General features: G+C 43.7%; 1 protein-coding gene across 1 annotated transcript in view; it reads left to right on the top strand.

The window, feature by feature from the left end:
- Positions 1-25,631, top strand: part of DOK6 (docking protein 6) — a 1,072,099-nt gene that overhangs the window by 849,345 nt on the left and 197,123 nt on the right. The window lies entirely within an intron of this gene.

Raw genomic sequence — 25,631 nt, 5'->3', positions numbered from 1 at the left:
GCTGCGTTTTTTTCTGCAGCAAAACCTGAGTGCTTGGCAGGAAGTAAGCTGGTTTTGCTGCATTTTTGTTGGCATTTTTTGGTGTGGTTTTGATGCGTTTTTTCATGTGTTTTTTCCATTCAATTCAATGGGTGAAAAACATTTAAAAAATGCTGAAAGAAGTGACATGCTATATTTCCAAAAAAACATGCAAAGCACAAAATACTGATGACAAAAAAAAAACAATGTGTGTGCATGAGATTTCTGAAATCTCATAGGCTTTGCTGATACTGTGAAAGGCAGCTGAGAAAAAGGCTGCAAAAAGCTTCAATGTGAACTTTGCCTAATTGAAGTGTTAAATAGAACAGATAAAGGGTAAAATGTCCTGGTCTATGCTTCACTAGGTGCTGGCTATCTTGCGTTCTCTCCTGCAGCATGCGTCCTATAATTGCTAAATATTGCATAAAACCAAGATCTTGCACAAAAAGTATCTATTAAACTAACAAAACACCAAGGAAAACTGCATTTAAAAATCATAGTTGTGGCTTTTAAGCATCGGGATTCTCTCGCTGTGCGGGCTATATCCCAGGCATTGTCTAGTGCTGTGGTCTCCCATTCAGGTCCAGTCACTGGGGTTGTTGCTCAGCATAGACATCAGTCCCAGCATCTTAATCAGGCTCGTGGTATACATTTGGCTACTGCTGGCTCTTCAGCCAAGTCTATGGCAATCAGTGATATGCAGGTTTGGAGTCTAAGTCCAGAGATCTCCTTTCTGAGCATGTCCGTGATGTGGCATCTTCTTATTGGTGGTTGGACGTTAGCTGCTCTGGTGATGTGGCAGCTTCGGATTGGCTTGTGGGCAATGTCTTGACCGACTGGGCATGAGTGTTTGGGGTGGAGCCTTGTGTATAAAAGGCTCTCAGCGGTGCTCGTGGGCACGCTAGTGTCATTTATGCTTGGTATGTGTGGGTGGAAATTCTACCACTCTGTTTGCACATTGGAGTGTGCGTGTCTTTGCTCAGAGACAGTACACGTTGGCGGGCAGGTTGAACACTTATGTGGTTTCATACCCTTGGCTCAGCGCCTGAGTCTCTGGTCCTCTACATCAGGGGTCACCAACTCCAGTCCTCAAGGTCCACCAACATGTCATGTTTTCAGGATTTCCTTAGTCTTGCCCAGGTAATAATTGCAACACTTGTGCAATGCAAAGGAAATCCTGAAAACATGACCTGTTGGTGGGCCTTGAGGACTGGAGTTGGGGACCTCTGCTCTACATGCTTAGGGTGCTGGTCAGGCACAGGTTCAGCAGTGTCAGAACTGGGGTTACTAGCAACCTGGCTTAGCATCTGATTCATTCAGGTGCGCGATTGTCACAGTTCAGTTACAGAGCATGCTCAACCCTTATGCTATACTTCTCGGTGAAAGCGACAGGGTATTGTACCTAGCGTCAAAGAGCTCTCTCTCTCTTGGCTCGGCATCTGATTCATTCATATGTACGGTTTGCACTGTTTAGTTGCAGAGCTAGCCCAATCCACACGCTTTTATCTCTGTGATACTAACAGGGTATAGCATACTCATGCCGTACCACTCGATGAAGTAACTGAGCTTGATACTCTGTGTTCCGTTCACACTGTGTGGCGTTAACCCAGTGTGTTTAAGGTAATGCTTGCTGTTGTGTTTCATCAATATTCACACTAGCAGAAATGTTCTTCTCTGCACGGTGGACCCCGGGTTGCGATTGCACTTTATTTTTATATTTTGTTTAGTGCAATCTGTCAACCCTAACAATGGCTCAATGTCATGTTCCTTGGACCTCAATATTCTCATTTGGTCTGACATGCACTGTAAGCTGTGAGGTCTTATATAGACAGGTGTGTGCCTTTCCAAATCAAGTCCTATCAGTTTAATTAAACACATCTGGACTCCAATGAAGGAGTAGAACCATCTCATGGAGGATCACAAGGAAATGGACAGCATGTGAATTTAATATGAGAGCCTGAGCAAAGGGTCTGAATACTTATGACCATGTGATATTTCAGTTTGGTTTTTTTCATTAATTTGCAAAAATGTCTGCATTTCTTTTTTTCAGTCAAGATAAGGTGCAGAGCGTACATTGTGTGAAAAAAAAATGATTTTTTTTTAATTTACCAAATGACTGCAATGAAACAAAGAGTGAAAAATTTAAAGGGGTCTGAATACTTTCTGTATCCACTGTACTTAGCTCCTTTTTAATTTTTGTGTAAGTTTTTTATTGCTGTTCACATAATACATTTTTTCATTTTATTCTATGATTTCCCCTGTGAAAGACTAGTATTGTTTTTTTTTTAGTATTATAATCTGCCACTGTAATCTGTACTACAGAACCCTATTGTTGGTTGTTATAGTAATTGAATTGTTTTATAATGACTAATAGATGCCATGTCACAGTTTTTAAAAACCCAGGACTGAAATATAAAAAATAAGGCACCATCCATCGTTTGCGTTCTTTAGTTTTGTATGATTGGCAGCACAACTGACCTTTATTGAGCTGTTTATAGTTTAATGATTCTCTTTTTTCAACCGCTATTCCATGCATTGAAGAAAATTGCTTTTTCTCATCCTTCATAAAGCCTATAATGAAAATGAATTCGCTATTGTTTTCCATGAAGTATCTTCATTTTTCTGTGACTGCATTGAGTATGTCTTGCTAATGTTCTCAGTATTATATTACATGGTTCTATTTTGTATTGATTTTGATGGTTTCTGGAAAAGGGAAGGTTCCATGGACTATAATTCCACTACTAATTGTAAACATGATTAATTATTCATCTTATTAACAGGTTGATAATTATCTATGGATTTGCTTTATTACAAATATTTTATGGAATTACCATGTCTGCACATTTTTTATTTACACTTCTCAACAGTGAAATGACAAAACTGAGGAAAAGTCATGGTATTATGAAAATCACAGGATCAATAGAAATATTAATGATATGCAAATGCTGAAAGAATGGAAAGAAAATGTTAAAATCATCTCAATTTCTATAATATCAAGAATAAACACCACACTTGGGAAATACAAGCACTTACATGCTTTGGAATACTATGAATGAGGATACAATTGGGCATGCAAATCATCAAGATCCACTGCTGTCAGCTCCTTTTGTAATTGACAACAAATGATGTTCCAGATATACTTGATGAGAGACAAGCTCAGAGACAATACAGGCTATGCTAGCATGTTTTGGCTATGCAAGCTGCTCACAGAAGCATAAATAACATGTGTCCTTGCATATTCCTGCTCAAAAATAGCTACTGAGACACTTTGAAGAAATGGCTGTACCACTGGATCCACCATCAAATTAAAGTAACGTTATTTTAACTTGTACTTAAAATTAGAATTGGAGGGGTCTGGCTACCGTATATTATACAACTCAACAACATCATCTGGAGAGCACGACCAGTGTGGCCTTTCCTCTTGATAGTCTCTTCATTGCTTGGTTGCATGGTTTTAGACCAATGTACATCATTGTCCACATAGTATGCAGACTAATCTACAGCTATAATAATCTTTATTTTTATATAGCGCTTACATATTCCGCACCGCTTTACAGTTTTTGCACACATTATCATCGCTGGCCCAGATGGGTCTCACAATCTAAATTCCCTATCAGTATGTCTTAGAAGTGTGGGAGGAAACCAGAACCAGCTATAATTGTGTCCAAGACAAAGTAGGACTCATTGCTGATAGGGATAGACCTCCATTCCAGTATCTATTGCCATCTTGCTCTGCACCATGATTGTCTTTGAGAGCAGTGGCGCGAGGTCAGCAAAGACCCCTTCAGGATTGAATTTCACAGCGGTCCTATTCCTGCAATTATGTTGTAAGGTGGCATAATGTACCCTAGTTGGACCTGTAAAGTCTTCAGTCATGGTACAGTAAAAGTTCTGTGCTACACTGATTTGCTTATGGAACCAGTTGTAAAACCATTTTTCAAAGTGTCAAAAGTGCTATTTTTCAACATGACAATGCCAGGCCGCATGTTGTCCTTGCTACAGTGAGCAGCCTGTGTCACCTAATATACAACCAGAAAGCGTTTTTGCAGTATCAAAAGTAGGAAAAGGTCTGTTTGTGGAGATGTTGTTGAGCTGTATGTGAGAACAACAAGTGAATGGTTGGAGATAGGAAGTGAAAGAAAGGTCTGAATAAAATACAACCCCAAGACAGCAAAGAACATTTTGCAGAGAGCTCTAAGCAAGTTTGTTTGAGTATCCTGCATAGAATATCTATCTTCTGCCTTAACTGCGATGTGTAACTGCCAAAGTACTTAGATAATTTAGACAAAGAAGCACTTGTGGCCCATCTAAATTTTTGGCTAAATAAGTTTTCCCACAAAAAAAGTAAATTTTAATCAACATTTTAATCAATAGATCTTGGAATAATAATAGGTTCTACAATTGGTTGTGTTAAAAAAAATGTTCCTTTGCTGGTATAATCTTATAAATGTGCCCCTGCTATAGACTCTGTCTGACCATGCAGAAACTTGGGCAGAGAGGAAGCAAAAGAGTATACAGACATTGCCACATTGGGTTTGCAGCTGATTCTTTTTCGAGGTAAAACATTGCTGACAAACAGATGGTAAAATGTTTTGCCTCACAATCAGCAGGGATCCCATGCTGTCCTATCTGTATGGTCTTTTGCTTCCTCCCCTGCCATGGAGCTGTAGTATGATGAGACCATATTCCTGAACGGTCAGACACAGACATTACACAATTACACAATACACAGCAGGGACACATTTATAGGATTATGTCAGTACAGGAATATTTTTTAACACTTCCAGTTGTGGAACTTAGCTTTATTAAGAAATCACTATAAGTAGATTCAAAAGAATAGGTAATAATAAACAAACTGGGGTTGATTCTACCCGTGTAGCTGATACAAGGGATTCACCTTGAATAAGCAGCTACATTATTATTTTTGAGCTAATGATTTTCTAGCACTCTTTGCACTTTATTATAGAAGTACCTTTGCCTTCTATCTATGGTATCAGAGGTTACTCCTATAAGGGTCATGTTTAATTGAGCTGAATTTACAAGCCTTGTCTATATAAAACCTGACACACATGTACTCTTTGATTATTATTTTTCTGTGTGTCCTGACATTAAGAGTCTTTTCATTACTATATTCTACTGGAGCAATATGCATTATATATTTCATCATATAAACTCTTCACCTCTAAGATGTCATATGTGAGCTGACAGATTAGGCTATTATACATACGCATAGTATACTATCTACATGCTTACTATATAGCTACACTAACGGTCTAGTTAATACATCTCTTTAGCTCTCAGACCCACACTCAATTAAGATATTTCCTAGACTATATACACATTAGTGGTCAAAGAGTCAATTGTTTTTTGGGTGTTTATGACAAATGCATTGGATCTATTTGGATCCGAATGCAATTGGTTTTCCTGTGCTCTATTTGATGGAGTAAGGGATTGTCAGGCACTGAAGGGACAGCTGCTGTGGAGCGGGGGTGCCGCACTGCAAATTTAGGATGTCAACCTCCACTGCCAGGTAGGCCATCAGATTCCAGGGCTTACCACTGGAAGTGCTAGGAATATTGTTCTACCCCCAGGATTCCCTGTGCATTATCCCTTTAGGGGTGTTTATATATATATATATATATATATATATATATATACAGTGGGGCAAAAAAGTATTTAGTCAGTCAGCAATAGTGCAAGTTCCACCACTTAAAAAGATGATAGGCGTCTGTAATTTACATCATAGGTAGACCTCAACTATGGGAGACAAACTGAGAAAAAAAAATCCAGAAAATCACATTGTCTGTTTTTTTAACATTTTATTTGCATATTATGGTGGAAAATAAGTATTTGGTCAGAAACAAAATTTCATCTCAATACTTTGTAATATATCCTTTGTTGGCAATGACAGAGGTCAAACGTTTTCTGTAAGTCTTCACAAGGTTGCCACACACTGTTGTTGGTATGTTGGCCCATTCCTCCATGCAGATCTCCTCTAGAGCAGTGATGTTTTTGGCTTTTCGCTTGGCAACACGGACTTTCAACTCCCTCCAAAGGTTTTCTATAGGGTTGAGATCTGGAGACTGGCTAGGCCACTCCAGGACCTTGAAATGCTTCTTACGAAGGCACTCCTTCATTGCCCTGGCGGTGTGCTTTGGATCATTGTCATGTTGAAAGACCCAGCCACGTTTCATCTTCAATGCCCTTGCTGATGGAAGGAGGTTTGCACTCAAAATCTCACGATACATGGCCCCATTCATTCTTTCATGTACCCGGATCAGTCGTCCTAGCCCCTTTCCAGAGAAACAGCCCCAAAGCATGATGTTTCCACCACCATGCTTTACAGTAGGTATGGTGTTTGATGGATGCAACTCAGTATTCTTTTTCCTCCAAACACGACAAGTTGTGTTTCTACCAAACAGTTCAAGTTTGGTTTCATCAGACCATAGGACATTCTCCCAAAACTCCTCTGGATCATCCAAATGCTCTCTAGCAAACTTCAGACGGGCCCGGACATGTACTGGCTTAAGCAGTGGGACACGTCTGGCACTGCAGGATCTGAGTCCATGGTGGCGTAGTGTGTTACTTATGGTAGGCCTTGTTACATTGGTCCCAGCTCTCTGCAGTTCATTCACTAGGTCCCCCCGCGTGGTTCTGGGATTTTTGCTCACCGTTCTTGTGATCATTCTGACCCCACGGGGTGGGATTTTGCGTGGAGCCCCAGATCGAGGGAGATTATCAGTGGTCTTGTATGTCTTCCATTTTCTAATTATTGCTCCCACTGTTGATTTCTTCACTCCAAGCTGGTTGGCTATTGCAGATTCAGTCTTCCCAGCCTGGTGCAGGGCTACAATTTTGTTTCTGGTGTCCTTTGACAGCTCTTTGGTCTTCACCATAGTGGAGTTTGGAGTCAGACTGTTTGAGGGTGTTCACAGGTGTCTTTTTATACTGATAACAAGTTTAAACAGGTGCCATTACTACAGGTAATGAGTGGAGGAAAGAGGAGACTCTTAAAGAAGAAGTTACATGTCTGTGAGAGCCAGAAATCTTGATTGTTTGTTTCTGACCAAATACTTATTTTCCACCATAATATGCAAATAAAATGTTAAAAAAACAGACAATGTGATTTTCTGGATTTTTTTTCTCAGTTTGTCTCCCATAGTTGAGGTTTACCTATGATGTAAATTACAGACGCCTCTCATCTTTTTAAGTGGTGGAACTTGCACTATTGCTGACTGACTAAATACTTTTTTGCCCCACTGTATATATATAATCGTTTTATCCCATGATTTATTAATTAGTTGGGATAAATCCCTTTAGATATGTGTTTGGTTTTCAGATTGTAAATGATTAATAATATATTATAATTTAAAATACTTGTACAAACTATGCTATGGGTGGTTCTAGATAAAAATATATTTTAGATGAGTTTGAATTTGAAATCCATTTACTAATATACTTTCATTACCATGATTTTAATGTCCCGCAGTAGGTGCAGATCTCCGCATTTCAGAAGTTACATGATATAGAACTTCTTGCCTCTCCCGTCTCCATTTCATGTCCCAACAGATGCAAATACTGTATACAGAAAGGGGAAAGCTCAGCTATTAAAATGATAAAGGCAGTCAGCCCTCTTCATATATGTCACTTTCTCCTGTGTTGAAACATATGAAAGTAGAGATGCCAAGATCCCGGGACTAACACTGACAAGAGTACATCAAGTTTTATGATTTTTTTTACTACATCTGATTAAGATTTTCCCTTAAACTTTTGACACTAATCTCTTTCACTAAGTAGGCTATCTAATATATATATGGTGGAAACTTACCTTAGACAAATCTAAAGATGCACGAAATGTATCTAACAGTAGAAATTGGCACACCTTTTGAAATTCGAAATCGATGAATTTTCCCCAAAAAACTGATTTGAAGTGAGTAAATTTGCATGAATTTAAATATTGGAAAGCTTGTAATTCCTCATATAACACATGTGTAGGAAAGAACCTCGCTGACCATAAGCGCTTACACTGTAAAATCGCGAAACAATATTGTACTGTATATAATAAGGTGATTTAGGCAACACGAAATTTTCAGACAATACATCCCTGTATCCTTGTTTACCATAAGAGCTTACACTTAGCAGGCAAGAAAGCATGAATCCCACTGACCAAACTAGCTTATAATTCGCATATGAGAGAGATAGAGAAGACCCCATTGAACATAAGAACTATAAAAAATAAAGGGACTTACCCTGTGACTGTGGAGATGAAAAATGACTGCCAAAAATTCTGTTCTTCAATGGGAACTGCTGATCTGTAATGGCCCAGATACTGACCACCACTATATAATGCATGATAATGCAGGGCATTATGGGAAACCTGCACGATAAAGCAAAATTATGTCTCCCTACTCTGTGATGTTTCAGCAGGGTGAAATGGTGCCAAATATTCAAACCGCGAATTTCAAGAAATTTGTCAATAATTAGATCCTCTACAAATTGATCAGGTCATCTCTATCAAACAGTGTAAATCACTAAATAAATACTACTATTGATAAATAGATTTATTTACCACATCCTAAGACCCTGTAGTCTAACTTTGCACTTTCTAAATAGATAGTATTGATAAATTTCCCCCCGTTTTTACAGATTTCTGTGTTTGTTGAAATATATCATAGCTTTATTAATTTAAAAGAAAAAATTAGTTTTCATATGGCTGCATATAGAATCTGAGACTTTTCGACTTTCAAAAATCAGAATCATAGAAATGTGTGAGACTTTAATACTGATTTTATACTTCAAAAGGAATGACCAGATAAAGCTAATGAAAAAAAACAGAATCAATGAGATGCTATTCAAAATGACTACTATTCTTCCACTTATCAGTGCCTCAAGAAGCATGAAAGCATAAGGTTAAATCAGTTGGTTAAGGGATGCCAAGTGGCCAGGGTTAGGGCTTGTTTTAACACACAAATGTCATGAGACTGCATCCTTGTGATGTCTATTGGTTGAATAGAGGTGTCATAATTAGCTTACAACTAGAGAGGTGTAGATCAATCGGTGGAGGATCATATTTGAGTTGAATTTCCTGAATTTCACGGTTTTAGGTCAATTTGAACACTTTTAAATTTAATTTATGGTTTGCAAAAACAACTTACCCAGTGCCATTTCCCGCACTGTTGAAACATCAATTTGCATTGCCACACAAGACTCCTTACAATGCACTGCAGCCATGATATCTTACGGATTATCATACCTTATAAAGTTGCGGTCAGCAACTGGATCATCACAGATCAGCTGGAGACAATAATTTTTACGGAAGAGTGGCTTTCCACCGCCAGAGTTAGTTTGTAAGTCTCTCTTTCTCTTCTGTAGTGTGTAAGATCAGCAGGATCCTCTCTCATCTAGCGACTGTAAACTCGTACGATCAGCAGAGTCCTCTCTCTCTGGTAGAGCGTAAGCTTATAAGGTCATCTCTATCATCTATAACATGTAAGCTCTTATGGTTATCAATGATCCCTTGCTCTCTCTCTCTCTCTTTTACCCCACATATGTGTTTTCCAAGCAACTAAAATCTTTTCATTTGTCTTGAATCAAATTTTTTTTTGGGGGAAGGAAATCTTCAAAGTCACTGAATTTGAATTTCTCAAGAACTGCATATAGCCAATTCCAAGCCATGCTTTGAGCAGCAGTTTGAGGCAGCTTTTACCGATGCAATATCACCTGCTGCATAATTCTTCTAGAGTTCCTACAGTTTCATACGTTATAGTAAGCAAATATCTGCGTGTTATTTGTGTGAGGTTGAAAGACATTTGGAATGACCAATAATCTAATTTTGCATCTGTATAAGATGAGTAGTACCGTATTTTTCGGACTATAAGACGCACCGGACTATAAGGCGCACCCAGGTTTTAGAGGTGGAAAATAGGGAAAAAAAATATTTGAAGCTAAAAAATGTGGTAAAATATTTAATAACATAAATGACATACTATTATATGTGGTGTTATTATATATAATAGTATGTTATTATGTTGGAAGCTGCGGGACCAGTGTGGTGTCTGTAAAGTATTGTATGAAGATGCTGGAGGGTGAGTATAAGAATGGGGGCACAGGGCTTATATTTAAAGCACCACTCCAGCACTGCAAAATAACACTGGAGTGCTGCTTTAAAATCCCATGGGAGAACTATAACTCCCAGCATGTCCTGCAGATCCTATGACATGCTGGGAGTTATAGTTCACCAAAGGAGTGGCAGAGTGCTTTATTGTGTTTTGTAAAGACTAACCTCTTAAATGTGGCAGCCAGCCACACTATGGTGAGGTTAAAGCTGGAGCATCCCATTACTGTACACAGAGCAGTTCCTCGTTTCCTTTCCACAGCACAGGTTATGAGGAAGCTGCAGATTCTAGTGGAGACTGGAGAGCCTGAAGGACCTGTGATGATGTCAAGAAGAGGGAGGGCTCTGAGCTGCCATGTGATGCTCCAGCCCGCTCACTCCTGACATCATCACAGGTCCTCCTGCACAGAACTCAGCGTCCAGCCCAGGCATGGCAGGCAGGTATGCAGCCATCTCCTCTCTCCCTTGGCCCCTGCTGCTGCCTCCTCTCCCCCAGACACACAGACCTGCCCAGCTGCTGCAGGAATCAGCGCTGGAGAAGCCATGTGTGTCCCTGCTTAAGCATTTGCTGCTCCCGGCTCACCGCTCAGCTGATAGGTAGGCGTGGAGCCGCTAATGAATATTCACTGCACTTAATCATCGGGAGCACACGGTTTCTCCAGCGCTGATTCTGGGCAGCGGGGACATCCTGAAGTGGGATAACAGTGCGATCCCACTCACTGCTGCCCCCTTCCCCACATGCTACATCCGTACCATAAGACGCACCCACACTTTCCTCCCAAATTTGGAGGAAAAAAAGTGCGTCTTATGGTCGGAAAAATACGGTATGTATTTTCTTGTAATCAATTTTACTCTTTTGATTCATTGCACGCTAGAAACAATAGTAGCCACTATTTGAAGCCCAAAATAAAATGTAAGCTATTCAATGATTGACAGAATATATTGTTTATTTTGTGCTCTTAGAAATTTAAATCTACATTTTATCAGGAACGAGGCAGAAACTCTCAGACAGGTATATACTCAAGTAGTGGAAAACAAAATCTTGGTCTCAAGGTAATGGCATGTTTTCCTTGTACTACAACATTCCAGATCTCTTGGTGCCCGTTATTTGCATTGGTTCATGGAGATAGCACTTGTTTACTACAATACAGCTCACCTCAGGAGCTAAGAAAAGGATTGAGATGAAATAACACCTGCAATTTCTATCCAGAAATTGGTTCTCATGACAATTTACGTGCATATTAAAACATGGTAGATAGCTGATAGATGCACACACAAACGTCAGCCACAAGGTTACAGAATTTTGTGCTGGTAGTATTCATACTACATGCTATAGTTATTGGTATATGTGTCTGTCATCAGGCATTAACAGCTAATGAGCAGAAATGTAACTTTTTATTATTATTGTACCTTTCTTGCAATTGTTTGCATTTATTTTTTTAAAACAAATCTTTCTTTGCTTAAGAAATGTTTTTTTAATGCAAAAATGGTACTAAACTTTATTTATTTATGTGGTTAAAAAAATAAACGTCACAATTATTTTATTTATTTTTTTTGTATTATCGGGTCCGTTCTGGAGTTTCTAAAAAAAAAAAACAACCTTAAAGACTAGATGCATGTATTGTGGTAAATTAATAAAATGATCATTATTCACCTATTCAACCCTCCTTGACTCTAGTGCTGCCACTCTGATGGTCACCACTAGTCATGCAGTGCTAATGTCATAATCAAGCCAGTGAACAATTGCAAGGATTATGTGACTGATGGACCTTTAGCATTTTACTGTGGATGTAACATCTAGAAAATGAAATAAAATGAAGTGGTATGAGATAAAGGAAAGCCGATACAATGCTACTGTCTGAAAACATAAAAGAGTTATATCGCTCAAAAGGGAATGTGGAAAAATTGATAGTAAAAATGGGCCCACTGCCACTGGGACTTTGTCCCTCACAAACCTGCATGACCATAAATCTGGCCTTGATGAACAATCTTTGTTATTAGATTTACCAGCAATTGCACTGATTCTGGTAGATTACCCCTTAACCAGCTTAATAATCTCCTTTTAAATAGGGTGTAAGCTTACGACTGTGTCCCACATCCATCCCACAGATCTTCATTCTTGCATTCTCCTGGAGTTATCCATACATCCTGAGACAACCAGCTTGGCCAAAAATGTTGATTTGGCATTTCTGGTCTACTATTGCACTCAGAACTGTGGGAGGAGAATATTTCTGCTTGACTTACTGCTCAGTACGTAGTGGGAAGTGACTGTAACCATGCCCTGACACTGATACCCAGCCAAGACTCTATGACTGAGAGCCTGAGGCTGATGGAATGATTACAATTAATTTCCTCCCAGTAGCCGATCTTTCAGTGCAGCGGACAGGCAGCTTTATAACAATATTAATCTACAGATTAACCTCATATATGCAGGTGTTAGGGCTGGTGGAATGCACCGAATAAATATAGAGATAGTAATAAGGTGTGTTCGCAGCCCGGGGTCCACCGTGTAGAGATGGAATCAGCTGCTAGGTAATGGCGGCACTATATGGTGGTACTACGCCAAAATAAACATGGGTACCATCACCCGGTATGAACTGATGCAAGCTCTGTTGCTTCACAGAATCAAAGGAAACGCTGTGCCCTGTTAGCAGTCACAAGGTGCAGCAGATGGATGCTAGTGGGATCCCTGAAATTCACCCCCACTATGCTGGTGATAGATCTCACTCTGACCCTAGGTGGCTTTTGAGCCCACGCCTGAGGACGCCCCGAGTCAGATACTGAAATCAAGCGGGAGTTCTCACCCTACACTGACCGGTTATCAGGACTAATAAAAGATTACCGCACAGAGTGCGTACAGCGCTGCTCTGGCGGACGCCACTGGTATAATGCAGTAAGGATCGTGCTCTACTTTTTAGGATAGCACTGTCAGGGACTAGGTAGCTTCAACATTCGCGAGCATTCAACAACACTAGGAATGGGAATGATTAAGGAGCAATCACCAGAACAGGCATACATCCACACACACACGATAACAGGTTTATACTAGCGCATGGCCATGCATCCAAGAAAACCTTTTGCAGCTGTAGCTCTCCAGGAATTCCCTAGTGGTCAGTGGCAGTGCCCAGTAGGAGCTGCCACAGGACGTGAGCATGTGACCCCCGACCTCCAATGAGAGGTCTTCCCTTGGGCATGCTCAGAGGAAGAAAAGCAGGACTCAGTACTGGTTATAATGGCTGAACCTGGAAGGGCAGCAATAACCAAATGTACAGTATCTGCCTTAGCCAGGCACTGGGACCAACGTCTCTGCTGAGCAGGTTCCACTACGGCTGGAGGTGAATGAGAGATCACAGCGGAGGTGGTTCAAGATTCCCCCTCGACGCCTAACATTACCCCCCCTCCTAGGGCCACCCCACCTTGGACTTCACTACGCTCAAGGGCAGCAATGAGCTGCGGAGCCCGAATGGGCTCAGCAGGCTCCCAGGACCTGTCCTCTGGGCCATAACCCTTCCAATCCACCAAAAAGGATTTTTTGCCATGTACCACCTTACACCCCATGATAGCGTTCACCTCGTAATTATCCGTGGACAACCCTGATGTCCTATTATGACCTGGTGGTCAGGACAATAATGGACCTGGTGGTTAATAGCACACGGAATGACCTGATAGTTACTGATAATAAGGACGAGCTCTGGGACGTGTGAACTCTGCTGACCGCAATCCCTAAACCTATCAAACACACTAGAAATAGCCGTGGATTGCGCCTAACGCTCCCTATGCAACTCGGCACAGCCTAAGAAACTAGCTAGCCCTGAAGATAGAAAAATAAAGCCTACCTTGCCTCAGAGAAATTCCCCAAAGGAAAAGGCAGCCCCCCACATATAATGACTGTGAGTAAAGATGAAAATACAAACACAGAGATGAAATAGATTTAGCAAAGTGAGGCCTGACTTACTGAACAGACCGAGGATAGGAAAGGTTACTTTGCGGTCAGCACAAAAACCTACAAAAAGACCACGCAGAGGGCGCAAAAAGACCCTCCGCACCGACTCACGGTGCGGAGGCGATCCCTCTGCGTCCCAGAGCTTCCAGCAAGCAAGACAACAAATTAAATAGCAAGCTGGACAGAAAAATAGCAAACCAAGGAAATACAAGCTGGAACCCAGCCCCTGATGGGAAGACAGGTCACAAGAACGATCCAGGAGTGAACCAGACCAATACTGGAACATTGACAGGTGGCAAGGAGCAAAGATCTAAGTGGAGTAAAATAGAGCAGCAGCTAACGAATTAACTTCATCACCTGTGAAACTCAGAAACACCCACCAGAGGAACTCCATGGACAGAACCAGCCGAAGTACCATTCATGACCACAGGAGGGAGCCCGACAACAGAATTCACAACAATGTCCTGGCAGATGACTCAAAAAACTGGGACATGTGATTGGGCTTTAGAAGGGACACATGAAAGATGTTGGTGATACCAAGGCGTAGAGGAAGGGCAAGACGGTTGACCACAGGGTTAACCTGTTCCAGGACCTTGAAGAGACCCAAGTAGCGAGGCGCAAACTTAGTGGACTCAACTCGCCACTTGATATTACGAGTGGAGAGCCACACTAAGTTGCCAGAAGCAAAGGTCAGAGCGGGGTACCGATGTGCATAGACGGAGACTGTCATTCTCTTCTTGGAGACCTGGATGGCATCCTGTGTGCTGTTCCAAATGTCACATGCCTCCGCAGCCCAGTCTTCCACCCTGAAGTCAGTGGAAGGCATGGGCATTGGCACAGGAACCCTGTTATGACCTGGTGGTCAGGACAATAATGGACCTGGTGGTTAAGAGCACACGGAATGACCTGATAGTTACTGATAATATAGGACGAGCTCTGGGACGTGGGAACTCTGCTGACCGCAATCCCTAATCCTATCACACACACTAGAAATAGCCGTGGATTGCTCCTAACGCTCCCTATGCAACTCGGCACAGCCTAAGGAACTAGCTAGCCCTGAAGATAGAAAAATAAAGCCTACCTTGCCTCAGAGAAATTCCCCAAAGGAAAAGGCAGCCCCCCACATATAATGACTGTGAGTAAAGATGAAAATTACAAACAGAGATGAAATAGATTTAGCAAAGTGAGGCCCGACTTACTGAACAGACTGAGGATAGGAAAGGTAGCTTTGCGGTCAGCTCAAAAACCTACAAAAAGACCACACAGAGGGCGCAAAAGACCCTCCGCACCGACTCACGGTGCGGAGGCGCTCCCTCTGCGTCCCAGAGCTTCCAGCAAGCAAGACAACAATCACGATAGCAAGCTGGACAGAAAAATAGCAAACCAGAGAAAACAAGCAGGCACTTAGCTTCTGCTGGGAAGACAGGTCACAAGAACGATCCAGGAGTGAACTAGACCAATACTGGAACATTGACAGGTGGCATGGAGCAAAGATCTAGGTGGAGTTAAATAGAGCAGCCAGCTAACGAATTAACCACGTCACCTGTGGAAGGAACCTCAGAAGCCGCAGCCCCACTCACAACTACCAGAGGAAGCCCATGGACAGAACCAGCCGAAATACCATTCATCACCACAGGAGGGAGCTTGACAACAGAATTCACAACAGTACCCCCCCTTGAGGAGGGGTCACCGAACCCTCACCAGAGCCCCCAGGCCGACCAGGATGAGCCAAATGAAAGTCATGAACCAGATGGGCAGCATGAACATCGGAGGCAAAGACCCAGGTATTATCTTACTGACCATAACCCTTCCATTTGACCAGGTACTGGAGTTTCCGTCTCGAAATATGAGAATCCAAAATCTTCTCCACCACATACTCCAACTCCCCCTCAACCAACACCGGGGCAGGAGGGTCAACGGATGGAACCACAGGCGCCACGTATCTCCGCAATAATGACCTATGGAATACATTATGGATGGCAAAAGAAGCTGGAAGGGTCAAACGAAATGACACAGGATTGAGAACCTCAGAAATCTTATACGGACCAATTTAACGAGGCTTAAACTTAGGAGAGGAAACCTTCATAGGAACATAACGAGATGACAACCAAACCAAATCCCCAACACGAAGTCGGGGACCCACACAGCGCCGGCGGTTAGCGAAACATTGAGCCTTCTCCTGGGACAATGTCAAATTGTCCACCACATGAGTCCCAATCTGCTGCAACCTATCCACCACAGTATCTACACCAGGACAGTCTGAAGACTCAACCTGCCCTGAAGAGAAACGAGGATGGAAACCAGAATTGCAGAAAAACGGCGAAACCAAGGTAGCCGAGCTGGCCCGATTATTAAGGGCGAACTCAGCCAAAGGCAAAAAGGACACCCAATCATCCTGATCAGCAGAAACAAAGCATCTCAGATATGTTTCCAGAGTCTGATTAGTTCGTTCGGTTTGGCCATTTGTCTGAGGATGGAAAGCCGAGGAAAAAGACAAATCAATGCCCATCCTAGCACAAAAGGCTCGCCAAAACCTCGAAACAAACTGGGAACCTCTGTCCGAAACGATGTTCTCCGGAATGCCATGTAAACGAACCACATGCTGGAAAAACAATGGCACCAAATCAGAGGAGGAAGGCAATTTAGACAAGGGTACCAAATGGACCATCTTGGAGAAGCGATCACAAACCACCCAAATGACCGACATCTTTTGAGAGACAGGGAGATCCGAAAAAAAATCCATAGAGATATGCGTCCAGGGCCTCTTCGGGACCGGCAAGGGCAAAAGCAACCCACTGGCACGAGAACAGCAGGGCTTAGCCCGAGCACAAGTCCCACAGGACTGCACAAAAGAACGCACATCCCGAGACAAAGACGGCCACCAAAAGGTTCTAGCCACCAAATCTCTGGTACCAAAGATTCCCGGATGACCAGCTAACACCGAACAATGAACCTCAGAGATAACGCTACTAGTCCATTTATCAGGGAAAACCAGTTTCTCTGCTGGGCAACGGTCAGGTCTATCAGCCTGAAATTTTTGCAGCACCCGCCGCAAATCAGGGGAGTTGGCAGACAAAATTACCCCCTCTTTGAGAATACCCGCCGGCTCAGGAACACCCGGAGAGTCGGGCACAAAACTCCTTGACAGGGCATCAGCCTTCATATTCTTAGAGCCTGGAAGGTACGAAACCACAAAATCAAAATGGGAGAAAAATGCGACCAACGAGCCTGTCTAGGATTCAACCGTTTGGCAGACTCGAGATAAGTCAAATTCTTGTGATCCGTCAAGACCACCACGCGATGCTTGGCTCCTTCAAGCCAATGACGCCACTCCTCGAATGCCCACTTCATGGCCAACAACTCTCGATTGCCAACATCATAATTGCGCTCAGCAGGCGAAAACTTTCTAGAAAAGAAGGCACATGGTTTCATCACCGAGCCATCAGAACTTCTTTGCGACAAAACAGCCCCTGCTCCAATCTCAGAAGCATCAACCTCGACCTGAAACGGAAGCGAAACATCTGGCTGGCACAACACAGGGGCAGAAGAAAAACAATTCTTCAACTCCTGAAAAGCTTCCACAGCCGCAGAAGACCAATTGACCACATCAGCACCCTTCTTGGTCAAATCAGTCAACGGTTTAGCAACACTAGAAAAATTACTGATGAAGCGACGATAAAAATTAGCAAAGCCCAGGAACTTTTGCAGACTCTTCACAGATGTCGGCTGAGTCCAATCATAAATGGCCTGGACTTTAACAGGGTCCATCTCGATACTAGAAGGGGAAAAAATTAAACCCAAAAATGAAACCTTCTGAACTCCAAAGAGACACTTTGACCCCTTCACAAACACAGAATTAGCACGAAGGACCTGGAACACCATTCTGACCTGCTTCACGTGAGACTCCCAATCATCCGAGAAGACCAAAATATCATCCAAATATACAATCAGGAATTTATCCAGGTACTCTCGGAAGATGTCATGCATAAAGGACTGAAACACTGATGGAGCATTGGAAAGCCCGAATGGCATAACCAGGTACTCAAAATGGCCCTCGGGCGTATTAAATGCTGTTTTCCATTCATCGCCCTGTTTAATACGCACAAGATTATACGCACCACGAAGATCTATCTTGGTGAACCAACTAGCCCCCTTAATCCGAGCAAATAAATCAGACAGCAGCGGCAAAGGGTACTGAAATTTAACTGTGATCTTATTAATAAGGAGGTAATCAATACAAGGTCTCAAAGAACCATCCTTCTTGGCCACAAAAAAGAACCCTGCTCCCAATGGTGACGACGACGGGCGAATATGACCCTTCTCCAAGGATTCCTTTACATAACTCCGCATAGCGGCGTGCTCTGGCACAGATAAATTGAACAGTCGGCCCTTAGGAAACTTACTACCAGGATTCAAATTGATAGCACAATCGCAATCCCTATGAGGAGGTAGGGCACTAGGTTTGAGCTCATCAAATACATCCCGGTAATCCGACAAAAACTCCGGGACTTCAGAAGGGGTGGAAGACGAAATAGACAAAAATGGAACATCACCATGTACTCCCTGACAACCCCAGCTGGACACAGACATAGATTTCCAATCCAATACTGGATTATGGACCTGTAGCCATGGCAACCCCAAAACGACCACATCATGCAGATTATGCAACACCAAAAAGCGAATATCCTCCTGATGTGCAGGAGCCATGCACATGGTCAATTGAGTCCAGTACTGAGGCTTATTCTTGGCCAAAGGCGTAGCATCAATTCCTCTCAATGGAATAGGATACTGCAAGGGCTCCAAGAAAAAACCACAGCGCCTAGCAAACTCCAAGTCCATCAAATTCAGGGCAGCGCCTGAATCCACAAATGCCATAACAGAATAGGATGACAAAGAGCAGATCAGAGTAACGGACAAAAGAAATTTCGACTGTACCGTACCAATGGTGGCAGACCTAGCGAACCGTTTAGTGCGCTTAGGACAATCGGAGATAGCATGAGTGGAATCACCACAATAAAAACACAGCCCATTCTGACGTCTGTGTTCTTGCCGTTCAGCTCTGGTCAAAGTCCTATCACATTGCATAGGCTCAGGTCTATGCTCAGATAATACCGCCAAATGGTGCACAGCTTTACGCTCACGTAAGCGTCGATCGATCTGAATGGCCAAAGACATAGACTCATTCAGACCAGCAGGCATGGGAAATCCCACCATGACATCTTTAAGGGCTTCAGAGAGACCCTTTCTGAAAATTGCTGCCAGGGCACATTCATTCCACTGAGTGAGTACAGACCACTTCCTAAACTTCTGACAATATATCTCAACCTCATCCTGACCCTGACACAGAGCCAGCAAGATTTTCTCTGCCTGATCCACTGAATTAGGTTCATCATAAAGCAATCCGAGCGCCAGAAAAAACGCATCAACATCACGCAATGTCGGATCTCCTGGCGCAAGGGAAAACGCCCAGTCTTGAGGGTCGCCACGTAACAAAGAAATAATGATTTTCACTTGTTGAACAGGGTCACCTGAGGAGCGAGGTTTCAAAGCAAGAAACAATTTACAATTATGTTTGAAATTCAGAAACTTAGATCTATCCCCAAAAAACAAATCAGGAATAGGAATCCTAGGCTCTAACATTGGATTCTGAACCACAAAATCTTGAATGTTTTGTACCCTTGCAGTGAGATTATCCATACAAGAGGACAGACTTTGAATGTCCATATCTACACCTGTATCCTGAACCACCCAGAGGTAAAGGGGAAAAGAGAGACAAAACACACTGCAAAGAAAAAAAAATGGTCTCAGAACTTCTCTTATCCCTCTATTGAGATGCATTAGTACTTTGGGCCACCTGTACTGTTATGACCTGGTGGTCAGGACAATAATGGACCTGGTGGTTAAGAGCACACGGAATGACCTGATAGTTACTGATAATATAGAACGAGCTTTGGGACGTGGGAACTCTGCTGACCGCAATCCCTAATCCTATCACACACACTAGAAATAGCCGTGGATTGCTCCTAACGCTACCTATGCAACTCGGCACAGTCTAAGGAACTAGCTAGCCCTGAAGATAGAAAAATAAAGCCTACCTTGCCTCAGAGAAATTCCCCAAAGGAAAAGGCAGCCCCCCACATATAATGACTGTGAGTAAAGATGAAAATTACAAACACAGAGATGAAATAGATTTAGCAAAGTGAGGCCCGACTTACTGAACAGACTGAGGATAGGAAAGGTAGCTTTGCGGTCAGCACAAAAACATACAAAAAGACCACACGGAGGGCACAAAAGACCCTCCGCACCGACTCACGGTGCGGAGGCGCTCCCTCTGCGTCCCAGAGCTTCCAGCAAGCAAGACAACAATCAAGATAGCAAGCTGGACAGAAAAATAGCAAACCAGAGAAAACAAGCAGGCACTTAGCTTCTGCTGGGAAGACAGATCACAAGAACGATCCAGGAGTGAACTAGACCAATACTGGAACATTGACAGGTGGCATGGAGCAAAGATCTAGGTGGAGTTAAATAGAGCAGCCAGCTAACGAATTAACCTCGTCACCTGTGAAAGGAACCTCAGAAGCCGCAGCCCCACTCACAACTACCAGAGGAAGCCCATGGACAGAACCAGCCGAAGTACCATTTATGACCACAGGAGGGAGCTTGACAACAGAATTCACAACAGAACCCGCAGATCCTGGCTGTAGTTAAGGAGGAATGGGGTCGGCCCAGTGGAGTTGGCTACGGCATTGTTCAGTGCAATCTCCACCGAGGGTAGCAAGGATGCCCTGTCATCCTTCCTGGCTGAAACAAAATGTCACAGGTATGTGACCAGAGTCTGGTTGGCCCTCTCTACCAACCCATTCGTATCACGATGATATGCTGAATAGAGATTCAGCTCGACGCTGAGTAGACAACAAAGTTCTCTCCAGAACCGAGACTCAAACTGGGGATCCCGGTCACTGACAATTTTGTCTGGCATACCGTGTAGGTGGAAAATGTGTTTAATAAACAATGATGCCAAGGCCCGTGCAGAAAGTAGCCATGGAAGAGGCACCAAGTGCATCATTTTGGAAAAATGGTCGATGATTACCCAAATAATGGTGCAGCTACGGGACTTGGGTAAGCCCACCATGAAGTCCATCCTGACCATTTCCCAGGGCCTGTCCGCCACCTCGTTGTCGAGGAGACTTATTCTTGGTGCAGGAGATACATGCCCCAGTATAGTCTCCAACGTCATGGGCCATATGCGGCCACCAGTATGTCCTCGCCAGAAGCTCAGATGTCCTCTTGGTCCCAAAATGTCAACCCACCTTGGACGAGTGAGCCCAAGAGAGAAACTCCGGTTGCAAATTAGATTGCACAAAAGTCTTACCCGGGGGCACAGACTCTAGCGAAACTGGAGCTACGGTCCTCAGGCTCTCCGAAGGGACAATTAGCGAGGTTCCTCCTCCTCTACTGATTACACTATGGAGCGAGAGAGAGTGTTGGCACGGATGTTCTTTTCCCCGGAAAGATAATGGAGGGTGAAGTGGAAATGTGAAATGTGAGAAGAACAAGGACCATCTAGCCTGGCGAGAGTTTAGCCGCTGGGCAGTCTGCAAATGAACCAAATTTTTTTGGTCGGTATACACTTGGAAGGGAAAATGAGCCCCCTCCAGGAGGTATCTCCACTCCAAGAAGGTCAACTTCATAGCTAGCAACTCCCTGTTCCCGAGATCAATAGGACAGTCATAGGGGCGGTGAGGCGGAAGGGTCTCCGCAGTCCTCTTGGAGAACACGCCCGCACAAGACCAATAACGCTTGGGGAGAGAGGGAAGATCTGTGGGTACCTCTGTAGTGGCAACCTGAATGCACTCCCTCAGACATCTTCCCTCACAAGATTCACTACATCCCAAAATTTTCCCTGAAGACCACTCTATATGAGGGGAGTGATAACATAGCCAGGGTATCCCTAGCTGGATCTCGTCTATTCCCTTGGGAATGACAAGAAGGAAAATAATCTGCTGATGAGATGGAGACATAGATAACGTAAATGGGATGGTCTGCTGTGTTATTTGTGAGGGCAGTGTCGACCCATTCACCACTTATACAGTCACCGGCTTGGCGAGCATCACCAGGGGTATTGAGTGACATTGGGCGAAGGCAGAGGACATAAAATTCCCCTCCGCCCCAGAATCCACACAAAGCTCAACTGTAAGAGTGGATGGGCCTAAAGTGATTGTCCCTTTGAGCGACAGTTTTGAGAAAAAGCCGCTGTGTCCAGTGAACCTCTTCCTACGCTTACTAGACGTGGTTGTTTCCCGACCGTTGGGGACATTTCTTGGCATAATGTCCTGACTGCTCTCTGACATTACAGACCATGGGTATTCGAGTGGCATGGGACTTAGGTCCCGCTCGAGAAAACTCCATGGCCTCATGGGGCTTGGATGCCTGAACCGGAGATTCCAGAGGCCTAGCGAAGATAGGAGCCAACCGAAATCTCTGCCTACACTGGGTTAGCTCCAACCTTCACTTGTTAATATGAAGGTCGATGCAGGTGGATATAGTTATAATCTTTTCCAGTGTGACAGGAATCTCCCTAGTGGCCAAGGCATCCTTCACATGGTCAGCCAGTCCTTTCCAGAACACAGGGATAAAGACTTTATCCGGCCACTCCAGCTCAGATGCCAAAGTCTGGAAGTGGATGGCGAAATGACTGACCATGGACGAGCCCTGTGTCAATGCCAGTAGTTGGAGTGCGGTATCATGGGTGACATGAGGTCCCATAAAGACATGTTTCAGAGAGTCCAGGAAGCGAGGAGCACTCTGCACCACATGAGGGTCACGCTGCCACAGTGGCGTTGCCCACTCCAATGCCCTGCCCGACAGAAGGGATATAATAAATCCCATTTTAGCCCATTCCATTGGAAAACGTGCAGCCAGGAGCTCTAGATGTATGGCACACTGGCTCACGAATCCCCGAAACAGCTCACTGTCACCAGAAAACTTGTCTGGTAACGGGAGATGGGATAATGTCAGAGCAGGGGTGGCAGCAGAAAAACTACGCTAGCAGCCTGAACACCGACTGTGGTAACATCCACGGCCGAGGTTGTGCGCTCAAGAACCGCCAACCTACCCTCCAGCTGCTGGATGTACCATTGTAGATGCTGATCGTCCACCATTACTAGCCAGACCCTGGTGCTAGTATACTGTTAGGGCTGGTGGAACGCATCAAATAAATATAGAGATAGTAATAAGGTGTGTTCGCAGCCCCGGGGTCCGCCGTGCAGAGATGGAATCAGCTGCTAGGTCATGGCGGCACTATACAGTATGGTGGTACTATGCCAGAATAAACATGGGTACCGTCACCCGGTATGAACTGATGCAAGCTCCATTGCTTCACAGAGTCACCGGGAAACAAAGGAAACGTTGTGCCCTGTTAGAAGTCACAAGGTGCAGCAGATGGATGCTAGTGGGATCCCTGAAATTCACCCCCACTATGCTGGTGATTGATCTCGCTCTGACCCTAGGTGGCTTTTGAGCCCACGCCTGAGGACACCCCAAGTCAGATGCTGAGATCAAGTGGAAGTTTCCACCCTACACTGACCGGTTGTCAGGACTAATAAAAGATTACCGCACAGAGTGCGTACAGCTCCGTTCTGGCAGACTCCACTGGTTTGACGCAGTAAGGATTGTGCTCAAGTGTTTAGGATAGCACTGTCAGGCGCTAGGTAGCTCAAACATTCGAGAGCATTCAACAACACTAGGAATGGGAATAATTAAGGAGCAATCACCAGAACAGGCATACATCCACACACACACGATAGCAGGTTTATACAAGCGCATGGCCGTGCGACCATGTGAACCTTTTATAGCTGTAGCTCTCCAGGACCTTCCTAGTGGTCCAATAGAAGCTCCCAAAGGACTTGAGCATGTGACCCCTGACCTCAAATGAGAGGTCTTCCCTTGAGCATGCTCAGAAGAAGAAATGCAGGACTTAGTCCCAGGAGCGCCTGCTCGCCATTATTCAGTACTGGTTATAATGGCTTAACCTGGAAGGGCAGCAGTAAACAAACGCACAGTATCTGCCTGAGACACGCGCTGGGACCGACGACCGACGTCTCTGCTGAGCAGGCTACCCTGCTGCTCGAGTAGAATGAGAGACCGCAACAGAGGTGGTTCGAGATTCCCCCTATGCAGCGGTGGGAACTTGACACCTAACAGCAGGTTAATAGCATTTGGGGATGTGAAAGGTTTAGATATCAGCTACCACATTATCCATCCTACAATCTTAAGGCACCGATCCAGTTTCCTTACGACAAGACGCTGATTCATACATAGTAGTGGTCAGGCTATTTTTACACAACTCATTAAGAAAAATATGACACAATATCATCAAAACAGAATACATAATAGCAACATGTCAGATAAGATCCTATGCCTGAATTACTTAGGACCAGGGACAATCCCAAAAGAACACTCCTCTACTAACTTGAATGCAGAAATTATGGATTGGGGTCCAAATAATTTAATGCAAACATATATTTCTTTAATAAATATAAAGGCACATACAGTGGGGCAAAAAAGTATTTAGTCAGTCAGCAATAGTGCAAGTTCCACCACTTAAAAAGATGAGAGGCGTCTGTAATTTACATCATAGGTAGACCTCAACTATGGGAGACAAACTGAGAAAAAAAAATCCAGAAAATCACATTGTCTGTTTTTTTATCATTTTTTTTACATATTATGGTGGAAAATAAGTATTTGGTCAGAAACAAACAATCAAGATTTCTGGCTCTCACAGACCTGTAACTTCTTATTTAAGAGTCTCCTCTTTCCTCCACTCATTACCTGTAGTAATGGCACCTTGTTTAAACTTGTTATCAGTATAAAAAGACACCTTTGCACACCCTCAAACAGTCTGACTCCAAACTCCACTATGGTGAAGACCAAAGAGCTGTCAAAGGACACCAGAAACAAAATTGTAGCCCTGCACCAGGCTGGGAAGACTGAATCTGCAATGGCCAACCAGCTTGGAGTGAAGAAATCAACAGTGGGAGCAATAATTAGAAAATGGAAGACATACAAGACCACTGATAATCTCCCTCGATCTGGGGCTCCACGCAAAATCCCACCCCGTGGGGTCAGAATGATCACAAGAACGGTGAGCAAAAATCCCAGAACCACGCGGGGGGACCTAGTGAATGAACTGCAGAGAGCTGGGACCAATGCAACAAGGCCTACCATAAGTAACACACTACGCCACCATGGACTCAGATCCTACAGTGCCAGACGTGTCCCACTGCTTAAGCCAGTACATGTCCGGGCCCGTCTGAAGTTTGCTAGAGAGCATTTGGATGATCCAGAGGAGTTTTGGGAGAATGTCCTATGGCCTGATGAAACCAAACTGGAACTGTTTGGTAGAAACACAACTTGTCGTGTTTGGAGGAAAAAGAATACTGAGTTGCATCCATCAAACACCATACCTACTGTAAAGCATGATGGTGGAAACATCATGCTTTGGGGCTGTTTCTCTGCAAAGGGGCCAGGACGACTGATCCGGGTACATGAAAGAAT

Source organism: Ranitomeya imitator, chromosome 6 (genome assembly GCF_032444005.1).
Source record: "Ranitomeya imitator isolate aRanImi1 chromosome 6, aRanImi1.pri, whole genome shotgun sequence".
NCBI classification, from domain to species: Eukaryota; Metazoa; Chordata; class Amphibia; order Anura; family Dendrobatidae; genus Ranitomeya; species Ranitomeya imitator.
The sequence above is the reverse complement of the archived record's forward strand: the minus strand, read 5'-3'. Positions and strand labels throughout refer to the sequence as shown.